Source organism: Camellia sinensis, chromosome 7, assembly GCF_055761805.1.
Source record: "Camellia sinensis isolate YWXY chromosome 7, ASM5576180v1, whole genome shotgun sequence".
NCBI lineage: Eukaryota > Viridiplantae > Streptophyta > Magnoliopsida > Ericales > Theaceae > Camellia > Camellia sinensis.
The window spans coordinates 147,228,772-147,252,147 of record NC_138967.1 but is presented as its reverse complement, the minus strand read 5'-3'; the positions used below and the strand labels follow the sequence as shown (position 1 = coordinate 147,252,147).

At 32.2% G+C, this 23,376-nt stretch overlaps 2 long non-coding RNA genes across 2 annotated transcripts; both read right to left on the bottom strand.

Annotated features, from left to right (window-relative positions):
• Positions 1-11,716: 11,716 nt before the first annotated feature.
• On the bottom strand, positions 11,717-12,470 carry LOC145794812 (uncharacterized). The gene is made up of 2 exons (XR_014334751.1): positions 12,298-12,470; positions 11,717-12,202 (listed from the first exon to the last, which is right to left on the bottom strand). It is a non-coding gene; the product is annotated as an uncharacterized LOC145794812 (long non-coding RNA).
• Positions 12,471-16,356: 3,886 nt separating this feature from the next.
• Positions 16,357-17,748, bottom strand: LOC145794811 (uncharacterized). Its single transcript, XR_014334750.1, has 3 exons — positions 17,444-17,748; positions 16,956-17,040; positions 16,357-16,449 (listed from the first exon to the last, which is right to left on the bottom strand). It is a non-coding gene; the product is annotated as an uncharacterized LOC145794811 (long non-coding RNA).
• Positions 17,749-23,376: the final 5,628 nt, after the last annotated feature.

Below are 23,376 nucleotides of genomic sequence, written 5' to 3'. Positions count from 1 at the left end.
ATTGATACAAAGAAACTTTGTTTGATAAAATTTGATATGTATCAGCAGATTTTATTTTATAACAAATCAAATATTGATCAGAAATAAAAACTACATAGAGATTAAAAAGTGAACTTCGAAAGATGACTAATTTTACAAACATAGTGTACATGAATTTACAGAGATACTGTGTTACTTCGCATCACAATCAAGATCAATATTCCCATAGAGAAAGCTCAAGCAATTCATTAGAAACCGTCAAAACCACAAACAATTAACTAAATTTTCAACAATTAAAGCAACAATAGGATGATCCACTTGACTGACTTTAATTGGATTCAATTATAAATGCACACATGCCTCACATGCAATGGAGAATTCAAAAATGTTGAGTCCCATAAATAACCACCTAGATTTTTCAGAACGGGCAACGTTTATCTTCATTCTAACAACACGGATGCAAAAGAAAATGCATGCATAGATATATACACACACACAGGGGAATTTATCTGAGCGAGGAAAGAAGCGAATTGGGGTGTGGGGATAAGAGAAAAGCAAATCTGTGTAACTTGTTCTGGATCTCTCCCAACTTTGTCTCAAACTCTCTCTCTCTCTCTCTCCCTCTCCCTCCCTTCTTAGAATGGCAATGGGTCTGTCCTTCACTCCAAACCTCAACTCAACAGACAACAACGGTGGAGGAAAAATGCGTGTTTCGTTGTATTATTTAAGTTGTTCAAGTTCTTACCTAACTTTTTTATTTCATCAAATTGAGCTTCTACAGTTACTGATTTGTGTAATCATTTTCAATTGGACCACATCAACTGAAATCAAAACCTTCAGGAACTAAATACATGAAAATGATAGTTTAGGGATGAAAAAAATAAATAAATAAACAAAAATTGGTGATAAAAGTTTGAAATTAGCCCTTTGGGAAAAGTAAAGAACTGTAGTAGGTTTTTCAGAAATCAAAATAGTGCATTGTTCATAGCCAGTGAGCTGTGTGCATTATATAATAGTATAAAAGTATAGATATATAATATATGTATATGTATCAACAAACTGAAAGCTGACCTAGGGTTTTCACAGCTGTAATTCCATTAAACGCCTACAATGAACCAAAAAAAAATTCAGAAAAAACTCCAAATTCAGAAAAATCGTACCTTGCCAAGTGATTCAATACGCATACACCAACACCAAGTGATAAAATCGTACCTCGCATTTTTCGTACAACAAAAAATTTATTAGTGACCCTCTTTGCCTCCAAATTTAGAAAAATCGAAATCAGAAAAATTCAGAAAAATCGAAATCAGAAAAATTCGAAATCGAAATCGAAATTTAACGTTTATAAAATCGTACCTCACAATTTAGTAGTAACCCTCTTTACCTCCAAATTCAGAAAAATCGAAATCAAAACAAACAAAAATCGTACCTTGCCAAGCATCGGTAGCAAAGAGGCAAAGAGGGTTTTGGCGAGATCTGTTGCGAGGAGGAGAGGACTGAAGTGGTCAAGATGAGGAAGAGGCTGTTGTGATGGTGGTGGTCAAGGGATCTGTTGAAGAAGGAGAAACAGATAGGGTCCTACGAGGGAGAAGAGAGGTGGTCGCGATGGCGGTGATCGAGAGGGTTCTGTCGAAGAATAAACAGAGAGGGAGAGAGGGAGAGAGAGATAAAGAAGGAAAGAAGAGACGTGGGTGAGAGCAGAGAGGGGGAGAGAGACGTGGGTAGGTGAGAAGGTTAAGGAAGAGAAGTGTTTGGGCGGGAAATAAATAATTCAGAGCCGTTGATATATACTGAAGATTGATCTCAGCCGTCCAAATTAAATATATCTCCCTAAACACCTCAATTTGATGGTTTGGCAAAGATATCTCCCTAAACACCTCGTCAACTATATCAAATGCCAAAATACAAACACAATCCTTTCTTAGATTAAATGCAACCCAATGAGCAGCCCCATTCACAAATGCGGGCAAGGAATCAAAACCAAGAAGTTCATAACATAAATCACCAATACAAACGGATCTCCAAGAACATGTGCTAAGCGCAAAAAGCTCCACCCTATGCACAACATAGAAGCGATGATCATCAAAGGCACATGCAATTTCACGTTATAGTCATTACTCATGCGGTTGAATCCAAATCCAAAATCAAACCAAAGCAAGCAACAATCCTCGATTACAGAAGAACCAAATGCAGGAAGTGTCATGAATCTCCTAATTGAAGGGTTCCATAGAACAGCATAGTCTAAGCCATAATAATCCGATAAGCACAACAACCCGTCACATGCACCAACAATCTTGAAAAATTCATTGTAGTTTTGAAATGGGTATTCAAAATTCACAAACTCATCACCAAATGTCTTGTCATCGGTAAATGACAAGCAGTGATCTCGATTCTCAGATTTGAACTTGATGAGTAGTTTGTTAGTGTGGTTTGATTTAGTTCGATTGAGGTATGTGGTGATGAAACTTGGGTTGGTGATTAAGGAGTACCAAGATTTGCAGATTGACCTGAATTGAAGTAAAGACTTCACAGGTAGTCTTGCAAGGATTTCGATCAAGACTTCCTCAAGTATGCAAGCGTTCAAAATTGATTTCTTCGTCATTGTCGACATATTTCTTTTGTTGCTTCTAAACTTCTTTGGCATTTGGGGAAAAAGACGATTGAGACTAGAGAAAGACCTATGAATGGATGTAAATTTCAACCACAAACTAGAACATAAAACCCAAAACCTATAAAGAATATAAAACCAAAACCCTAAAACTACACAATATCTCTTGGGTTAAAACCCAAATCCTCGATCTTAACTTCTTGTACCAACATAACAGATCAAAATCGAAACCCTAGATCCAACTTTCGTACAGATTAGAACACAAAGGATCGATTACCAGCAATGAGACAGAGAGATATAAAGATTGAGAGAGAAACAGAGAGAGAGAGAGAGAGAGAGAGATACCAAGCATTGTATCAAAGCCTAAATTGCGAATCTTGTTGAAATTAAAGGAGGGCAATTTCTATCCCGATAAAGAAAAGATAAACGAGTGAAATAGCTATTCCATAATTTTTGAAACAGAATACTCATTCAGTCCTATTAGTGGATGGTTATTCCATTTGGAATGCCTATTCCATATTTTTTAAGGTAACCAAACAACGGAATGGTTATTCCAATGGAATGATCATATTCCATTCCAACCTTCATTACCATGAACTAAATATAGCCTAAGAGGAAACAACTTTTATTTTCCCATTCCTCACTCATACAATAAAGAAAACAAATTTAAGATGATTGACTTTAGTAGTAGTCAATTTCAAGGGAAAGTGCCAAGATTAAAATTCTTGATATCTCAAATAATTTTATTGAAGATACATTCCCCTTTTGGTTGGGAACTCTTACAGAGGGTCCGTTTGGTTTGGTTTTCAGAATCAATTTTGAAAGATAATTTTGTGAAAAGAGTTTTCAAATTTTGAAAATTTGTTTAGTTTTACATTCTGAATATATTTTTAGAAAATTGAAAATCCAAAACTCATTTGGTTTAGTGATTCTGAAATAATTGTTAAAACTCTATTTGGTTATAGAGTTTTCAAAAATAACTTTTAAATTTCAATCTGTCTTCCATTGTTTATGTGAACTTTTTAAATATTTTAATCAATGATTTTGAATTTTTAGATCTACTCAATCTAAACACACTTAAAATGAAAAGAATCTTTAAAAAAATCATTAAATGCTAACAAACATACCAAAACAAATATACAATTTTTTTTTTTTTTCAGTTTTTAGATCTGCTCAATCTAAATACACTTAAAACGTAGAAATAAAGTTGATCAACTTGAAAATATGCTGTACCGCATACTTCAACATATATATCGATTCAATTAATGTAGCTTTGGTAATAGAAATAAATTTGATTTCAAATAGTCTTGGGAATAGAGATAAATTTGGAATAGATTTGAAATAATTTTGGTAATAGAGATAAATTTGATTTGAAATAGTCTTGGGAATAATGATAATTTTGGAATAGATTTGAAATAGTTTTGGGAATAGAGATAAATTTAAAATAGTTTGGGAAATAGAGATAAACAAATGAGCTTTCAATTTTGGGCTCTCAAAAACCCATTTGGAAATCCAAACCAAACGGGGTCGTAGATTCTCATCCTGCGATCCAATAAATTCTATGGTGCAGTAGAGAGTCCTAAAACTAAGTTAGTGTTACTAAATTTGCGCATCATTGACCTCTCTCATAATGGTTTTATAGGGGAATTGCCAACAAAATATTTTAAAATTGGAATGCAATGAAATTTTTTGATGAGGACCAGATGATATATATGAAGGCCACCATAAGGGAAGATCATGTGTTAGCAGAAAGCTATTTCTACTAAATGACCATTACAAACAAAGGTGTAAATACAATGTACAATGAGATCCTGGATATCTTCACTACCATTGATCTGTCAAGCAACAAATTTAAAGGGGAGATTCCAGAATCTATTAAAAACCTTAAGGGGCTCCAGCTATTCAACCTTTCGAACAATGATATAAGTGGTCAAATCCCAACATGCTTGGGGAACCTAACAAACCTTGAATCTTTGGACCTTTCTCAAAACAAGCTCTCAGTAGAAATCCCTTAACGACTAGCACTTCTTACTTTCCTTACTTTCTTAAATGTTTCAAATGACCATCTCACTGGACTTATTCCACAACGGAAGCAATTAACATTTGCAAACCATTCCTTTGAGTGGAATCCAGGATTGTGCGGAGATCCTTTGTCAAGGAAATGTGAAATGTCAGAGGCGCTACCATCATCACCACCATTGAACGCAAAACAAGATAATGATTCAGCGTTCAAAAGTATAGTTGATTGGATTGTCATATGCATGGGATATGTGAGTGGAATAGTGATCTGTTAGGGAAAATCGATGTGATTCCCCACAAGTAAATCAATCAATGGGAATAAAATCTAATGCGGAAAAATTAAATCAAAGGCAACACAAGAATTTTTACGTGGTTCCCTCAATGTGAGGTACGTCCACGGGATTGAAATCCGATTCCACTATCAACCAAATAAGTTCCAAACGATTACAAACGAGACACTAATGGTCTCACAAAACCACCCTTAGGTGAATTCCAAATAATCACAAATAAACAAAGAGGAAAGACCTCACCAAATAGATGAACCAAAATCTTCTGAACCAGAGTTGAAGAAGACCCAAAATAACGAACCAAATCAACTTCCACACAAAGAAAACCAAAGCTTGAACAAATCAAGCACTCTTGATTTGCCTTTCCCAATTGTCAAATTCCCAGGCACTATTACCGAGGCAATATGTTTCAGGTAGCAGCCGCCGTTCACTTTTGTGTGTTAAAAACAAAATAATATATATATTGGATATATATATTATTAAATCTTGGGTTTTGGAATCAAACCCTAATTGTATCCAAATTGAATTGGGTCTCCTCAAATATAATATATAAAAATATATTATACTAAACCAAGCCAAATTAAAACTCTTTTAATAAACCAATTGGGTCCCACACTCCAATAAGGAGGTATACCCAACAATTCTCCCCCTACCGACTTAGGTGGAGACATCAACCATACCCGCCAAAGTTCGACACTTTAAATGTTTGTCCCTAGACAGAGTCTTCGTCAACATATCTGAAATATTATCATCTGTGTGAACCTTTTCGAGTTGTAACAATTTCGAATCTAACATATCACGAATCCAATGGTATCTCACATCAATGTGTTTCAATCTCGAATGAAAAGTAGAATTTTTACTCAAGTGAATAGCACTTTGACTATCACAATAAAGCACATACTTTTCTTGCTTCAAACCTAACTCTTGCAAAAATTTCTTCAACCATAACTCTTCTTTGCAAGCTTCTGTAATAGCAATAAATTCAGCTTCGGTAGTTGAGAGAGCAACACATTTTTGTAATTTAGATTGCCATGCCACAGCTCCCCCTGCAAAAGTCATCAAATACCCCGAAGTAGATTTCCTAGAATCAACATCACCAGCCATGTCAGAATCTGTGAACCCATCAAGCATCGGTTTACCATTCCCAAAACACAAACATACCTTCGAAGTCCCTCGAAGATACCTTAGAATCCATTTAACCGCTGCCCAATGTTCTTTACCTGGATTAGAGAGAAAACGACTCACCACACCAACGGCGTGAGCAATATCCGGCCTTGTACAAACCATGGCATACATCAAAGAACCAACTGCTGAAGCATAAGGAACTTTTAGCATATCTTCCTTATCTTTCTCACTTGTAGGACATTGATTCGAACTAAGTTTGAAGTGACCCGCAAGTGGACAACCAACCGGCTTTGCTTTATCCATGTTGAACCTCTCAAGAACTTTCTCAATGTAGCTTTCTTGAGACAACCAAATCAGCCCCTCTTTGCGATCACGAACAATTTTCATACCAAGAATTTGCTTTGCCGGTCCCAAATCTTTCATAGCAAAAGACTTGCTCAACTCCAATTTCAACCTGTTTATCATGGTAGAATCTTGACCCACAATTAACATGTCATCAACATAAAGTAAAAGAATAATAAATTTACCATCCGAAAATTTTTTCACAAACACACAATGGTCCGAAGTGGTTTTAGAAAAACCATTATTTATCATGAAAGAGTCAAATTTTTTGTACCATTGCCGCGGGGCTTGCTTGAGACCATATAAACTTTTCTTCAATTTGCAAACAAATTTCTCTTTCCCTTTCTCCACAAAACCTTCCGGTTGCTCCATGTAAATTTCTTCTTCAAGATCACCATGCAGAAATGCGGTCTTCACATCAAGTTGCTCAACTTCAAGGTTCATACTTGCAGCCATGCCAAGTACAACCCGAATAGAAGACATCTTTACAACAGGTGAGAAAATCTCGTCAAAGTCAATGCCTTTCTTTTGCCCAAAGCCTTTCACAACAAGACGTGCCTTGTACCTCAGATTTTTGCCATCATTCTTCAATTTGAAGACCCACTTATTTTTCAGAATTTTCCTCCCTTTAGGCAATTTCACTAAATCATAAGTCTGGTTTTCAAGCAAGGAATTCATCTCCTCTTCCATGGCCTTTTTCCAATCACCTTTCTTTGCATGCTCAATTGCTTCTTGGTAGCTCTCAGGCTCCCCTTGATCAGAAATCAACACAAATTCATTGGGAGGATACTTTCTTGAAGGTTGTCGGTCCCTTGTAGATTTTCTTAACTCAAGTTGTGGTGGCGGTTCGTGAGTTGGATGCTCTTCCTCAATTTCTGGCTCAACTTCATTAGAATTAGCATCATCCTCTATATCTTCAATATGTGGCTGCACATCTCCCCCATTTTCATCATCAACTGAAGATGAAGGAGATGGATCCATGTCAATGAGATCACTAGTTTTTGGTTCCGGTTGATCACCTTTGTCAAAGTCTTCAATTGTTTGGTCTTCAAGAAACACAACATCACGGCTTCGAATAACTTTCTTGTCGACCGGATCCCACAATCTATACCCAAATTCATCACGCCCATAGCCAAGAAAAATACATTGTCTTGACTTGCTATCAAGCTTGGACCTCTCATCTTTTGGAATGTGAACAAAAGCTCGGCAACCAAACACTCTCAAGTGCGCATAAGATACATCTTTACCAGTCCAAACTCTTTCTGGAACATCACCATTCAAAGGATAGGAAGGAGACAAATTGATCACGTCAACCGCTGTCTTCAATGCCTCACCCCAAAAGGATCTTGGCAATTTAGCTTGTGAAAGCAAACACCTTGTTCTTTCCACAATGGTGCGGTTCATCCTCTCGGCAACTCCATTTTGTTGAGGAGTCTTCTTAACTGTCTTTTGGTGCCGAATACCTTGGCTGCGACAATACTCATCAAATGGCCCAATGTATTCACCACCATTGTCTGATCGGATGCACTTCAATTTCTGCCCTGTTTCTCTTTCAACCATGGCCTGAAAATGCTTACATACTTCTAGAACTTGATCTTTAGCTTTTAGTAGAAAAGCCCAAACTTTCCTTGAATAATCATCAATGAAAGTAACAAAATAAAGTGCACCACTATGTGTTCTAACTTTTAAAGGACCACAAACATCAGAATGAATCAACTCCAAAACATTTTCTTTTCTAGAAACAACATTTTTATGAAAAGAAACTCTATGTTGTTTACCCGCCAAACAATGAACACAAGTTTTAAGATGTGTACCTTTCAAACCGGGTAGAAGCTCTTTCTTGAACAATACTTGCAGCCCCTTTTCACTCATATGGCCAAGCCGCTTGTGCCATAATTCAGTAGAAGTATCTTCTTCAAGTGCATTGACAACACCTTTACAAATTTTTCCTTGCATCGAATAAAGTGTATGAGTCTTCTTGCACTTAGCCACCACCAAAGAACCCTTCGTGAGCTTCCATATTCCATCACCAAATTTGTTGTTGAAGCCTTCATCATCTAGCTTCCCAGTAGAGATCAAATTGAGGCGAATGTCGGGAACATGCCTCACATCTTTAAGCAACAACTTGCAGCCCAAATTTGTTTCCAAGCAAACATCACCCATACCAATAATCTTGGACAAACCTTCATTACCCATTCGAACAGAACCATAATCTCCTTCGGTGTAGGTAGTGAAAAAATCAACTCGAGAAGTCACATGAAAAGAAGCACCAGAATCAATCACCCAATTGCTCTCTTGGCCCACAAAATTGATACAATCATCTTCACAAACAACCATGAGATCAGCATTGGTAGTAACTGCCGTTGTGTCTTCTTACTTCTTGTCCACACTTTTGTCACGCCTTTTCTCCTTATTCTTGAGCTTTCGGCATTCCCGCTTCATGTGCCCTTTCTCATGGCAATAATAGCACTCAACGTCTTTCTTTGAAAAAGAGCCATCTCTTGACTTGTCACGGCTTTGATCACGACCATGAGGAGTCTTACTCCTCCCCCTTGTTTTGCTTCGGCCTCTCACAACGAATGCTTCCGAATGAGAGGAACCCGCTGATTTTCTTCTAGTTTCTTCATTCAACAGGCTACTAGTGACTTGGCCCATTGTGACAACTCCATCGGGCGCTGAATTACTAACTGTCACAACCAAAGTCTCCCAACTTTCGGGCAAAGAACTAAGTAGCATCAAAGCCTGCAACTCATCATCAAAAATAATTTTCATAGAAGCAAGTTGGTTAACAATACTCTTTATTTCATTCAGATGTTCCGGAATAGGGCTGCCCTCTTTATATTTTAAATTAACCAACTTACGAAACAGAAAAGCTTTATTTGTGGCTGATTTCCTATCATAAAGGCCCTCTAATTTTTTCCATAAATCATGTGCTGAAGTTTCAGTAGCAACATGATGAAACACACTGTCATCAATCCATTGACGGATAACACCAACGGCTTTTCGATTAAGCCTATTCCATTCATCATCTTTCATACCCTCGGGTTTGCCAGAATCACCCTCAATGGGTCCATATAAATCTTTACAAAATAATAGGTCCTCCATTTTAGTTTTCCAAGTTACCCAATTACTTCCATTGAAGCTAGACATACGACCCACATTCCCCTCCATTGATTTACACAAATAACTAAACCCAAATAAATCGTAAGCTCTGATACCAGTTGTTAGGGAAAATCGATGTGATTCCCCACAAGTAAATCAATCAATGGGAATAAAATCTAATGCGGAAAAATTAAATCAAAGGCAACACAAGAATTTTTACGTGGTTCCCTCAATGTGAGGTACGTCCACGGGATTGAAATCCGATTCCACTATCAACCAAATAAGTTCCAAACGATTACAAACGAGACACTAATGGTCTCACAAAACCACCCTTAGGTGAATTCCAAATAATCACAAATAAACAAAGAGGAAAGACCTCACCAAATAGATGAACCAAAATCTTCTGAACCAGAGTTGAAGAAGACCCAAAATAACGAACCAAATCAACTTCCACACAAAGAAAACCAAAGCTTGAACAAATCAAGCACTCTTGATTTGTCTTTCCCAATTGTCAAATTCCCAGGCACTATTACCGAGGCAATATGTTTCAGGTAGCAGCCGCCGTTCACTTTTGTGTGTTAAAAACAAAATAATATATATATTGGATATATATATTATTAAATCTTGGGTTTTGGAATCAAACCCTAATTGTATCCAAATTGAATTGGGTCTCCTCAAATATAATATATAAAAATATATTATACTAAACCAAGCCAAATTAAAACTCTTTTAATAAACCAATTGGGTCCCACACTCCAATAAGGAGGTATACCCAACATGATCGGGATGGTTATGTATTGGGCACACATTGACCACAAGGTAATATGAATGGTTCATAAAGACTTTTGCAAAGAAACTACAGAAATAGAGAATGAAGAAAAGGAGGGGACGAGGAAACTGAAGTCGATTAGGCAATATATCACAATAAGGTTTGTATTGTTAGGTAAGTTTTTAGCATTATTGAACTGTATATACAATGCTTTTGTGATCTATTTTAGATTAAGTAATGTAACTAGCTTGTATTTATGGAAAAGACAAACAAAACATTACCCGAATAATGCACGTCAAGGTAGTTTTGCAAACAAAAAAGAAAAAAAAAAATCCAACAAGTCATGTAACTTGCAAAGACATTGTTATTAATTTTTCTTCATCGAATGACTGTAGGTATTCTTTGGACTAACTTAAACCCTAACAAGACCCTAAGTATGTCTCCATCATCCCTAACAAAATCTATCAAAAAACGTCCACTTTATTTTCTTTGTGTTTATTTTATTGTCATTGCATTCCCCTATCTCCCTTACCTTTGTTGTATCAATGAGGAAAGAGGAGTTGATGCGTGTAAGAAAGGAGTTGGATGAGGAAGGAATCAAATTTATTTTGGAACCTAGGATTTTTAGGAATTAATATGGTATTAGGTTATGATGCTTTCCTAATAAAGTTGCTTTTATTTATTCCAAAACAAAAAAAGTATTAAGTTATTATTAAAGATTTTATTAATATTTGGTTTCCTATCTATCAATATATATTATATATTTTCCTATATTTGATTACGTCTCTGTCTTATAAATCAAGAGTGAGGCCACTTTCTCCTTATCCTTTCCGTGTAGTTAAATGAATAGATCTGTTAGTTTGTTTCTTGACTAACTTTTTTTTTTTTTTTTTTTTATTGGCACCGGGGTGTTCGGATCAAAGACCGACTAATCCCCAAGGATGCATAAGCCCTCGGCAATAAGTTCCCCGCAAGTGCACCACAGTTAATTCAAGAATTTTCCCCAGTCCGATGACCCCAAGGAATTATTAGCGCCTAAGAGGTTTTGATCCCTAAACTTTGGAGGGAGCACACTCCCAACACACATGGCCTTGCCACCAGGCCAACCCTTGGGGTTTAGTTTGTTTCTGAACTACTTGTTAAGACAATATTTCCTTGTATGTTTTCTATAGGGGTTATTATGAAATTGAAAGGTTGTTGAACGAAGACGAGTTTTGTGCATGTTAGCATGTCATGCAGTTTCTTTGAGCAATGATTAGTTTTCATATGGCTTCAAGGTTGTGTAGTTTGAACATTTTGGGTATATATTTGTAGAAACATGTTTTGAAATTATGATTGTACGCTTCGTAATCTTTGACCTTCATCAAATTTACTGAGTCACTATAAATCACCCAAGTTATTTTCCAAACAGTAGAATTATCCAGGATTACAAAACACACTTTAGTAGAAAATAATGGCACAGCAGTAGAGAATGACAAACATATATGCATATAATTTAATCCTTCATCCTGTTTTCCAATCAACATATACTATCCTTATACACGCATACATCAGAAGAAAGCGGTACAACGTTCAATCCAATAGCAGTACATTCAATCCAACAGTAGAAAATGGAGTCAGAGAAAGTGTGAAGATTTGCCTAATTGATGTGTTCCATAGAACCAAATTGACTTGGCATACAAATAAAATAAAAAAAAGATTCCATTAAGCACAACAAGCCATTACATGAACCCACAATGTCCAATGATTTTAGAAAGTCGTGAAATGGGGATTGAAGAAGCTCCATATACTTATCATCGCCAAAGGTTTCGTCATCAAAACATGAAATGTAGTGCTCTTGATTCTGAGATTCGTACTTGATGACCAAATGGCGAAGATTGTGGTGATGAAACTTGGGTTGGTAATTAAGTAATACCAACAATCTTGAACGAACAACCCATCACATGAACCAACAATCTTGAACAATTCGTCCTAGTTTGTGAGTGTGGTTTAATTTAGTCCGATTGAGGTGTGTGGTGCTGAAGCTTGGGTTGGTAATTAAGTAATACCAAGATTTGGAGACTGACCTGAATCGAAGCAGAGACTTCACTGGTAGTGTTGCAAGCAAGGATCTCCATCAAGACTTCATCAGGTATGTAATCCGACACTGTTTTCTTCTTTTTCTCTCCTCAGCTTCTTGCACACTTCAGAGAAGATTTCTCCTTTTCTTTTTTTTTTGTTTTCCCTTTTTCTAACAGACAGTTGAGAGAAGATTCAGACCTAAATGTTTTGTTTAAAATTTTCAGAAATTGTTTTCAGAATTAATTTTTGGGATAACTAAAAAAAATTTGAAGGTTTTAGTTTTGAAACAAAATAAATTTTTAATTTTATCATAAATCATCTCTTGATTTGTTTTTAATTTAAATTATTAGTTTATTTTTGTTAAGTAAAATTAATGAAAAAATAATAATTTGGTTATTAAACTCAATATAATTATACATAAAATGTTTAAATATTCTTCTTGTTGAGTTTAATAACAAAAACAGCAGTGCTACGTCGCTTGAATTTCTGCCTCCCCGAATCTCCCGAACCAAAAATGACGTCGTTTCGTCGTTTTTGGATTTTTTTTTTTTTTTTTTTGTTCAATCAGAGAAGCAGATGAAGACGAAGAAAGAAGGGGGGAAGAAAGAAGGGAAAAAGAAGGGAAGAAGAAGCAGAGGCAGACGACGGCGGCGGCGGAGCCAGATAGCGGAGGAGCTGCGACGATCGGCGATCTGCGACGATAGGCCGAGCTGCGACGATCGGCGGAGCTGCGACGATCGGACGATCGGCCGGAATGCAAGGGGCTCTGTGTGTGTGTCTCCCTCTCTTTCCCTCTCTCCTCTCCTCTCTCCCTCTCCCTCTTCCCCCTGTGTGTTGTTTGAGCTCGAAAATGGTCGAAAATGGAAGAAAAAAAAGAAAAAAAAAAGCCTAATGCCCAAAACGACGTCGTTTTGGGCATTAGGGGGATTAGGGAGGGCAAATTTTCGAGCTCTTAAACATTATTCTAACAAAAATACTCGTTTTTTCATCAATTTTAGGTACATAATATAGGTAAATGTTTAGATTAAAAACAAATCAAATATTTAGGAATTAAATTGTTAAAATTAAAAATTAAAATTTATTTTGTTATATGGCTCAAATTTTAGATTTTTTTTAATAATTTTTTATATTTTCCATACCTTTATAGTATTGATGACATATATCATTTAGGTTTCGTTTGGGGATTACATATTTTAGTTAAGAAGTTAAAAAGTCACTATAAGTTATCGCATCACTCTCTTTAATTTTCTGCACATATTTTCGAAAAAAATTAAAAAGTTACTAAGGGTTCGTTTGGGAAGTGGGTTGGCTTTTTAGCTTTTTAACTTTTTTAGCCTGGGGCTAAAAAGTCTCTTTTGAGATAAATTTTTTAACTTTTTTAACTTTTTATAAGAGAAAGAATATACTGATTATGGATTGAATGTGAAGTAATGTTTTATTTTATTAAATTAAAAAACCTATTTTATATTTTTATGATTAATATAACCGCTAACCTAACCCAACCTTTCTTCCCAAATGTGTTCCAAATAACGTGTTTCCAAGGTCTTGGTAGGCAACTTTTCTTTTTCTTTTTCTTTTTTTTTTTCTTTTTTTTCCCTCTCTCGGTGGCTTGGCAACCACCTAAATAAACAACTTATTTGCTTACTATAAATAGTCACATGACCTTTTATTTTTCTATATATATATTTTTTTTTATAAAAGGTCAAAAAATCAACAAATCCCAAATCACTATGGTTATTTACATGAACATCTCTTAAACTATTGAAAAATATTATTTTAACCCTTTAAAGTATAAAAATGTACAAATTAACTTGTCAAATTATTAAGAAATATCACTTTATCCCATAAAATATAAAATCGTACAGATTAGACCCCTAACAAAAAGAGTCAAAGTGAAACGCGCTAATAATTTAAGGAATCTATTTCTACGCTTTTATAATTTAAGAATAAAATAATATTTTTCAATAATTTTAAGAAGTCAATTTGTACATTTTTATAATTTAAAAAGTTAAAAGTAATATTTTTTAATAATTTAAGAGGTATTTATATAAATAATACTAATATTAATTTGATCGTCTTAGCATTATTCTCCAACACAAGTCACATGCCAGGTTCTTTTCTTTCCAGTGGTATGAAGAGTTTATTACCTTATCCATGTGGCTATGGGAAACTGGGAAATCACCTGGAGAGGACAACAATGAAAACTTGCACTTGCAGACACCACCCCGCACTAACGCTAAACAAATCCCGGGTCGGACTGGATTGAAGCCGAATTTACATTTAAGAGAATATGTCATTTGATTTGATTTATATTGGGTCTAATCTATTCATCTCAAGTTTGATTTAAAAAAAAAAAAAAACAATTAAATCTTTTGTCCGGCCACTAAACCAAATAAATATAAGCTATTACTTTTTAAATTTTTTTTCCCATTTTGAATGGATATTGAATTATTTATATTCTTTTGTTTATTATTTGGATTAAAATGTTAACAAAATTCAATGGTAAAATAAATATAATTTTTTACAAATATTTCAATTTAAACCCTATAATGAAAAAGTATATACATATATTTTGCCTATATTTTTTCTACTTTATTTTATAAATGGGTGAGCCAGGTTGGGTTGGGCTAAAAATTTTAGTCCAATCCAACCCTATGGGTAAAATAATTTTTTCAAACTCTAAGGGTGTGTTTGTTTGGACGGACTGGATAAAAGGGAATTGGAATCCACCGGACTGTTAGTTTTGAGATACATTGTTCCCGGACTGTTTGGTTAGACTGGATTTATATCTCATATTTGTTTAGTTATGGGATTAAATGTTAGGAAAAGTCTATTTAGTTGGATAGGATATGAATTCTATGTTTGTTTGGGATATTATGGAGAATGATAAATGTTCAAGTGACTATTTTACCATTTTCAATTATTTACTAAGTAATAGTAATATTAAACATATCTTTAATATTTTAATTATTTTTAGCTAGATTAAATAAAAATTTATTTTATTTTATTTTTTACACAATTAAATAAATTTATTTTTTTAAAATTAAATAAATAAAATATCAATAAAAATATATGTTATTTTTTAATTAAAATTTTAAATAAATTTATTTAAAAAAAATAATAATAATAAAATAATAAAATTAAATAAAAAATCTATTAAAATTTAAATAATGAAATTAAATAAATTATAAACAAAATTTTAAAACAAAATAACAATAAAATATCTATAAAAAATTATTTTAAAAAATTAAATAAATAAAACATCAATAAAAATTAATAAAAATATTTTATTTTTAAATTAAGACATTTAAATTTTATTGAATTTTACTAAATATAATACATAATTACATAGTAGAGGGTCAAAATGATCATTTCATCACCTAATCTCATATCCACCCTTATTCCCCCATTTGTGTCACACCCCCCCATGGGACACAATAGTCCAATAGTTATGGGACTAATAGTGCGATGTAAAAATTTTAAACTAAATAACGGATTATTAATCTGGAAAGACTAAGTCCAATCTCATTTCTTGATCCCTCGAAACAAACACTACCTAAGAATATTGGACTGAGCTAGACAAGTTAGGTGCACTAACCGGTCAATGGTCACCCCTAGGGGTGAGCATGGACCGGATTGGTCCGGATTGGGAGAAAACCAGAACCAATCCGCTATCTACGGTTTTTGAAAAATTGGAACCAATCCAATCCGTTTAAATTGTGGAACCAATCCGAACCAATCCGTTGAAACACGGATTGGATCAGTTTAGGACCACGGATTTAAATAATTAAATAACAAAAAAAATATAGACATTACATTTTCATTCTAATTGCTATAGCTATCGAATGTTATCATTTCCAACACAGTGATAACATTTCCAACAGCTATAGGTGTCTCAAATGTTATCACTGTGTTTTGTACTTTACTTGACATGAAAAGATCAATTTAATTATTTTTACCTCTCAATTTCACCAATACTGATTAATTTGTTTGAAATACAAAATAAAATAATAATGCAGGTATTTCAAATAAAAGATCGTATATTATTCCAAAGTTACAGCCATACCTTCATTCCAGGCATTTGGACCCACTCTACAGCGGTTCCAGTGACGTTTGAAAGAAACTTTGTTAAAGTCTCTTCTGCAATGGACAAAAGCCTGGAATAAAAACACACAAGCATACAAATTAATAAAAACACACAAGCATACAAATTAATAAAAACAACAAGAAGTTCACATGAAACAATGAGTCAAGAACATATGAACTTGGCCAATGCTAACCATCTATTCATTAGTCCAGATTTCTGAACAAAGAGCCAAGTTTATTGGGTTGAAACAGATATTATCCAAATTGAATTACATTCTAACAAAAATACACAAACTGGGATGCAATAAAGGTAATCAATACTCGTATCATTAATCTCTAAATGTAAAGAGAGTATAAAATCAAATCCTATCAATTAAACACTAAATAAGTCTTAGAATTAGCAATAATATATAATTAAAAAAAAGAGTAAATTTTAAATAGAATTTATACAATGAATAAAAGTAGGTATAACATTATTATAAAAGGATATGAAAAAATAATAATAATAAACTAAATAAAGAACCCAATTGACCTTGTTTCATACAGATCTTTCGAAAAGAAGTGGCTTAGAACTTACATTTCATTCTGCTGTTGAAGCTTCCAAAATATAATAGAATTATGTATTCTAAAATTTGAAAATACTTCAAAACCTTGACCTTTAACTGCAAAATATATAACAAAAGCAACAGGGAATCAGAGAACTAAAGAAATGAAATTTAGAAGATCCAAATGACAGTCTTAAGAATTCATTCAAGCAAACAATATCTAAGTAACAAAAGAACAAAAAGAAGAACCAACAAAACCCAGATCCAAACTACACAATTTAACCTACTCTAAAGCCCCAACTTTAATACAGATCCAATAATGCAAATCAAGAACATGAAAAACTCAGTAATACATCCAGATCCAATAATCTCTCACTGAGCACCATCATAAAAGCTCAAAGTTATTTTTATTTTTTATTTTTTAAATCCCACATGCAGATATACACAATTGAATAAAACAAAACCACATCAGATTCATAAAAATAAAAAAATAAAATAAAAACAAGAACAAGAAATGTACCTGAGCAGCAACAATACCACTGATATGAGCCATATCACAAAGCAACAAATTAATAAAAACACACAAGCATACAAATGAACAAAAATAGTCATCGATCCGAGAGAGAGTGAGAGAGAGATGAGAGATGAGAACACCGAGAGAGAGAGAGAGAGAGAGAGAGAGAGAGGCGAGCAGTAGCACACCGATCTGAACTGAGATGGATGAGAGTGTGAGAGTCTGAGAGAGAACTCAGTCTGAGATGGGAAAGAGAAGAGAAAGAGACACCATCGATATAGAGACCTGAGATGAGAGTGAGAGGTATGAATGAGAATGAGTGAGGCCCCTGGATTAGGTTTAGGTCACATTTTAGTTTTTATATCATATAAGAAATTATATGGTGTGGGAAGGCATATAGTATAAAAATATAGGTTATTTCTAGATGGTCCGGATCGGTTCCAATCCGGAACCGTGAGGTTCAATCCGGAACCGATCCGTGGTCTACGGATTTTGAAATTTTCAATCCGGAACCGAACCACGGATTCAAAAAATCAATCCAAACCTATCGGATTGGACTGGACCGGATCGGATTACGGATTTTACGGATTCCTTGCTCAGCCCTAGTCACCCCTACCGCACAACACACTCTCAAAATATATTAATATATATATATATATATATATATATATCATATGCACTTTCATCGGGCCAACTATGACATTTTGAGACTCAAAATGAACTCTCAATAAGAAACCTTTCATACATTTAAAAAAAAAAAATTAGGTATTCAATTTTTTATTTTATTTTATTTTTTTTACAATGCTTACAAAAAGGTTACTTTCATATACATAATTATTAGATTTTGCTTAAATATATATATATCAAAATTAAGAAAAATGATCAAAATAATCTGAACTCAATAAAAGGTGAACAAACAAAATATCACTTAAAAATCACTATTCTTACATTTTTAATTGCAAAATTACTAATCAAACTTACATGGTCCAACTTATCAACAAAATCATTTTTAAAGGATAAAATTGCTAATTTAGTTAATCTTTCTTATGACATAGTTGATTGAATGTTATATCCATCAACTTTAAATTCGAAAATAATTTTTTTAGAAACAACTATAACTAGTATAATTGATCGTAATCTATTCATAGTTCATGTATTTGAAAAACAATCCACTATTAATTTTAAATAATTCATCATATTGATTGGCTTTTTATTTTTTTAGGTAAGAAAAATTATTCATTAGTTTTAAATAATTTATCACATCAACTATATATTAATTTTGAATATTCACCAAATTTTGCCAGGGCCTTTCAAATTTAGGTATTTTCTCTATGAACTAATATAATAATTATTAAAAAAAATTGGATCCCTTTTTTTTTTGATAATTTTTTGGTGGCCAAAGAAGGCCTGACTTTCATTAATAAATCTGAATTATTAATTAATAATATTTGGTGATAATCAAAGTCATTACAATGGATTATAATCAATTCTATTTTAGAACACAACCCAACACCCACAGTTCATTAATCAACAACAATTTAAACTATAATTTGCATATTATAAAGATTGTGTATTGCATGTAACATGACCATATAATTGACATGGAATTCCACTAGTCATGTTTCTCACAAAATAAAGCTTCTGTTGCAGAAAATTGACCCAGAATTGTATAGTGTGATTGGAATTTAATAGATGTTTTGTAGGATTCATGTAAAAAATAAATTTGAATCATATTAAATAAAAATTCAAATAGAAATTTCATTTGCATAGTATTATTGTATTTCTTACCCACCTACCCCAACGTATGTTACCCGTGTGTGTGAAGTCAATATGAAGTCAATGTGAAGTCAAGCTCATGAAAAATGAAATCAACAAAGCAGCCCTGGGCGTTTTTTAAGAGCTTTTGAAAATTAATTCTACTCTTATATTTGAATGCTATGTTTGGTTTGATTTTTTAAATCATGATTTCAAATCAATTTTAAAATATATTTTTGAAAACATATTTGGTAAAGCAGACAATTTTTGAATTTATGATCTATCTGGTCGTCTGCCCAGACATCCTCCTGGTCATCCGGTCAGTTGACCGGAACAGTACATTTTTTTTTTTATTATTTATTATTATTATTATTATTATTTTTTGCAATTGCCAATTGCACTGTTATTTGGGGGGGGAAAATTTATATTTGTTTTTAATATTTTTCAAATATATAAATTATTTTTTAGGAGCAAAATGACAAATTATTTTTTTGAATAAAATTTTAAAAAGAGTTTGGTTATGAGTTTTGAATAGAATTTTTAATAGAGTTTTGAGTTTTGAGTTGTGTGTTTTGTTATGAGTTATAAGTTTTTTAATTAAGTTTTGAAAACGCTTTTCAAAACGCATGACCAAACAATTTTTCTTATTTCATATGTCCCATCAAAAATTCAAAACTCTTTTCAAAATTCATAACCAAACAAATTTATTCTCAAATCATAATTCTAAAACTCTACCAAACAATATAGCAACATTTGGTAGAGTTTTAGAAATATGATTTGAGAATAGAATTGTATTTTGAGTTTGTGAATTTTGAAATTATTATTTGAGTGTAGAAAATTTGTTTGGTTACGAGTTTTGAATTGAGTTTTGAGTTGAGTGTTGAATTGGGTTTTGAATGTTTGATGTGACATGTGAAATAAGAAAATGGAGTTTTCTTAAGTGTGCAAGTGCACACCATGTGCCACTTACACAAAAAGTGTAAGTGTAAGGTGTAAGTATAAGTATAAGGTGTAAGTGTAAGGTGTAAGGTGTAAGTGGGTTGCACATGGTGTGCAACCTCAAAAAAGGTGTAAGTGTAAGGTTTAATTTTTTACAAAAGGTGTAAGTGTAAGGTGTAAGTATAAGGTATAAGGTGTAAGGTGTAAGTTGCACACCATAACCAAACCCTAAGAAAATTTATTTGGTTATGAGTTTTGTTATCAGAATCTTACGATTCGCAATTTGATTCGCAAATTTTGCAGAATCATAATCGATTCACGATTCGATTCACTTTTTGCGATTCATGCAATTTTTAAAATTAGTGTATCCGACATATTTTTGACTAATTTTTTCTCAATCTTTTTAGTAAAAATGACATTATACAATTTTTAATAGTGTTTAATACCAAAATAACCAACATATAAACATGATTTATTATTATTTTAGTGATCATGAAATTTTTAATATGATTCAATCAGATTCAGTCAGACTCAACATATTTTTAACTTTTCTTGTTGTTTTTTTTTTCCCTTTAAAAAATCATAGTATATCTTCTAAAGATGTTTAAGATTAAAGTTATCCTATGAATTATCTATTGATATTTTATTAAATTGAATATAATTGAATATTACATGTGTGAGGTCAATTATACCTTTTAAAATATTTTAAGTTTTAAAATAAAAGATTCTAAATAATTCTTTCTTATTATTTACTCACTATTACTTAGAAAAGTACGTATGCTTATTGTCCAAATATCAATATCATTATTAATTATTGTTACTTTGAAAATTGATAATTTGTCTATTTGATTATTATTTTTATTAAGAATGATTGATTAAGAAATAGCTATAAAAGAAAAAAAAGGTAAGATGGTGATCTTACATAGAAACCTTTGTTAACTTCTTACCTATTAAACTATGTGATTATCCTTCAAAATAAGATTTTCATTAATTTAAGTCTAAATATTTCATATTCATTAGATATATTTAACATCTAAATGTGTAGATACATGTTTTTATAATTCATAAAAAGTATCCAAATTTTTACGATTCACGATTCGCGATTCGGTACGAGACTATTTCAATTCACGATACAAATCACGATTTGACAACTATGGTTATGAGTTTTGAAAATTTGAAAAAAAAATTCAAAACTTAATTTAAAAAGTTTTAACTCATAACCAAACACACAACTCAAAATTCTATTAAAAATTCTATTCAACACTCATAACCAAACTCTTTTTAACATTCAAATTAAAAAAATGTCATGTTGGCGTAAAAAAAAATTTATATTTAAAAAATATCAAAAACAAATATAATTTTTTTTTCCCAAATAACAAGTGGCGATTGGCGATTGGCAATTGGCAAAAAAAAAAAATGCACGGTTTCCGTCAACCGGTCAGACGTTCGGGAGGATGACTGGGTAGACTCAAAATTCAAAAATCTTATGTTTTTCAGAATGCTTTTTAGAATGGAGAACACAAAAGAGAGAGAGAGTAGCCAAACGTGAAGGAGAATTACATTTTGAAATGTGTGGTGGAATTACATTGTGAAAACTCCAATCAAACATAAAATGCAAATGGAGGGATGGAATTATATTTACAGAACATAACCAAACAAAGCCTATAATTTTTTCTTCTTCCAAATAACAGGTGGCGATTCGCAATTGCAAATAAATAAATAAGTAAATAAAAAATAAAAATTGCACTACTACGGTCAACCAGCTGGACATCCGAGAGGATGTTCGAGTATACCAAAAATTCAAAAATTGTTTACCTCACCAAACATGTTTTCAAAATGTATTTTGAAATTAATTTGAAGTCATAATTTAAAAACTCAAACCAAATATAGCATTCAAATATAAGGGTGAATTTAATTTTCGAAAGCTCTATCAAACACAGTTTTTGCTAAACAAGTCAAAAATAATAAATTATTTATTATCAGCTATAAAAGTCAAATGACACATTAATTTTTTTTATTTATAATTTTTTAATTTTTTAAATATTTTAATTTGAAAATATTACGATTTTAATTTTTTAAATTTTAAAATATTTTATAAAAATCAATTCAAACTCTATTTTATAAAAATATTTTTAAATATTTTAATTTTTTTTGTTATGTATTTGGTTATGATTTGAATGTAGAGTTATGAAAGTAGTATGGAGTTTCGAGTTATGTGTTTGGTTATGAGTTTTAAAAATAATTTCTTAATTGATTTTTGTTTTATGTGTTTGGTTACGATTTGAGTGTAGAGTCATTTTTAAATTTAAAATATTAACATTTTAAATTTTTTAAATTTTTTAAATATTTAAATTAATTAAGTTTTTACGATTTAAATTTTTTTAATATTTATTTTAATTTTTTACTTATTAAATTTTTTAGATTATTTAAATTATTTAAATATTTATGATTTAAATTTTTTGAATATTTATTTTGAAAAAAAATTATTTCCTTTGTAGTATTTTCAATTAAAAAATTGATTAATGTTATTTTCTGTTAATAATAAATTTTTTTAATTGAATTTTAAAAAGGGTTTGGTTATGAGTGTTGATCAGAATTTTCAATAGTGTGAAAGTAGTGTGTTTTGTTATGAGTTACAACAATTTGAATGAAGTTTTGAAAACTCTTTTCAAAACTCATAACCAAACAAATTTTCATACTTCACATGTCAAATCAAACTTTCAAAACTCAATTCTACACTCAATTCAAAACTCAATTCAGCACTCTATTCAAAAACCATAACCAAACAAATTTTCTACACTCAAATCATAATTCCACAACTCATAAACTTAAAATACAACTCATACTCTCAAATCATATTTACAAAACTCTACCAAACGTAATCATAATTTTTTTAGTAACTTTTCAAACACATTAAATTTTTTTTTTTAAAACTTTTAAAAATACTAAAAAAACCACAAAAAATCAAGTAATCTAAAACATGCACAACAAGGAGGAAGTATGAATTGCCTCACATCATTATTTTTTTTTTAACCCCCTAGTTTACGTTGTAGAACAGAATAGGAATTGTCTAATCTCTTTTATAGACAAAGATCTCTGGCATATCCAATCCAACACTCAAAATCTTGTCTATAAAAAGCTCCATGTTAGCATTGTCTTTCTTTCATCCAAGAGGTGCTTAGAGAAATCAAGTTAACTAAATATGGATTCCTCTTTGCATCTCTTTCTGTTCATGCATTTACTCT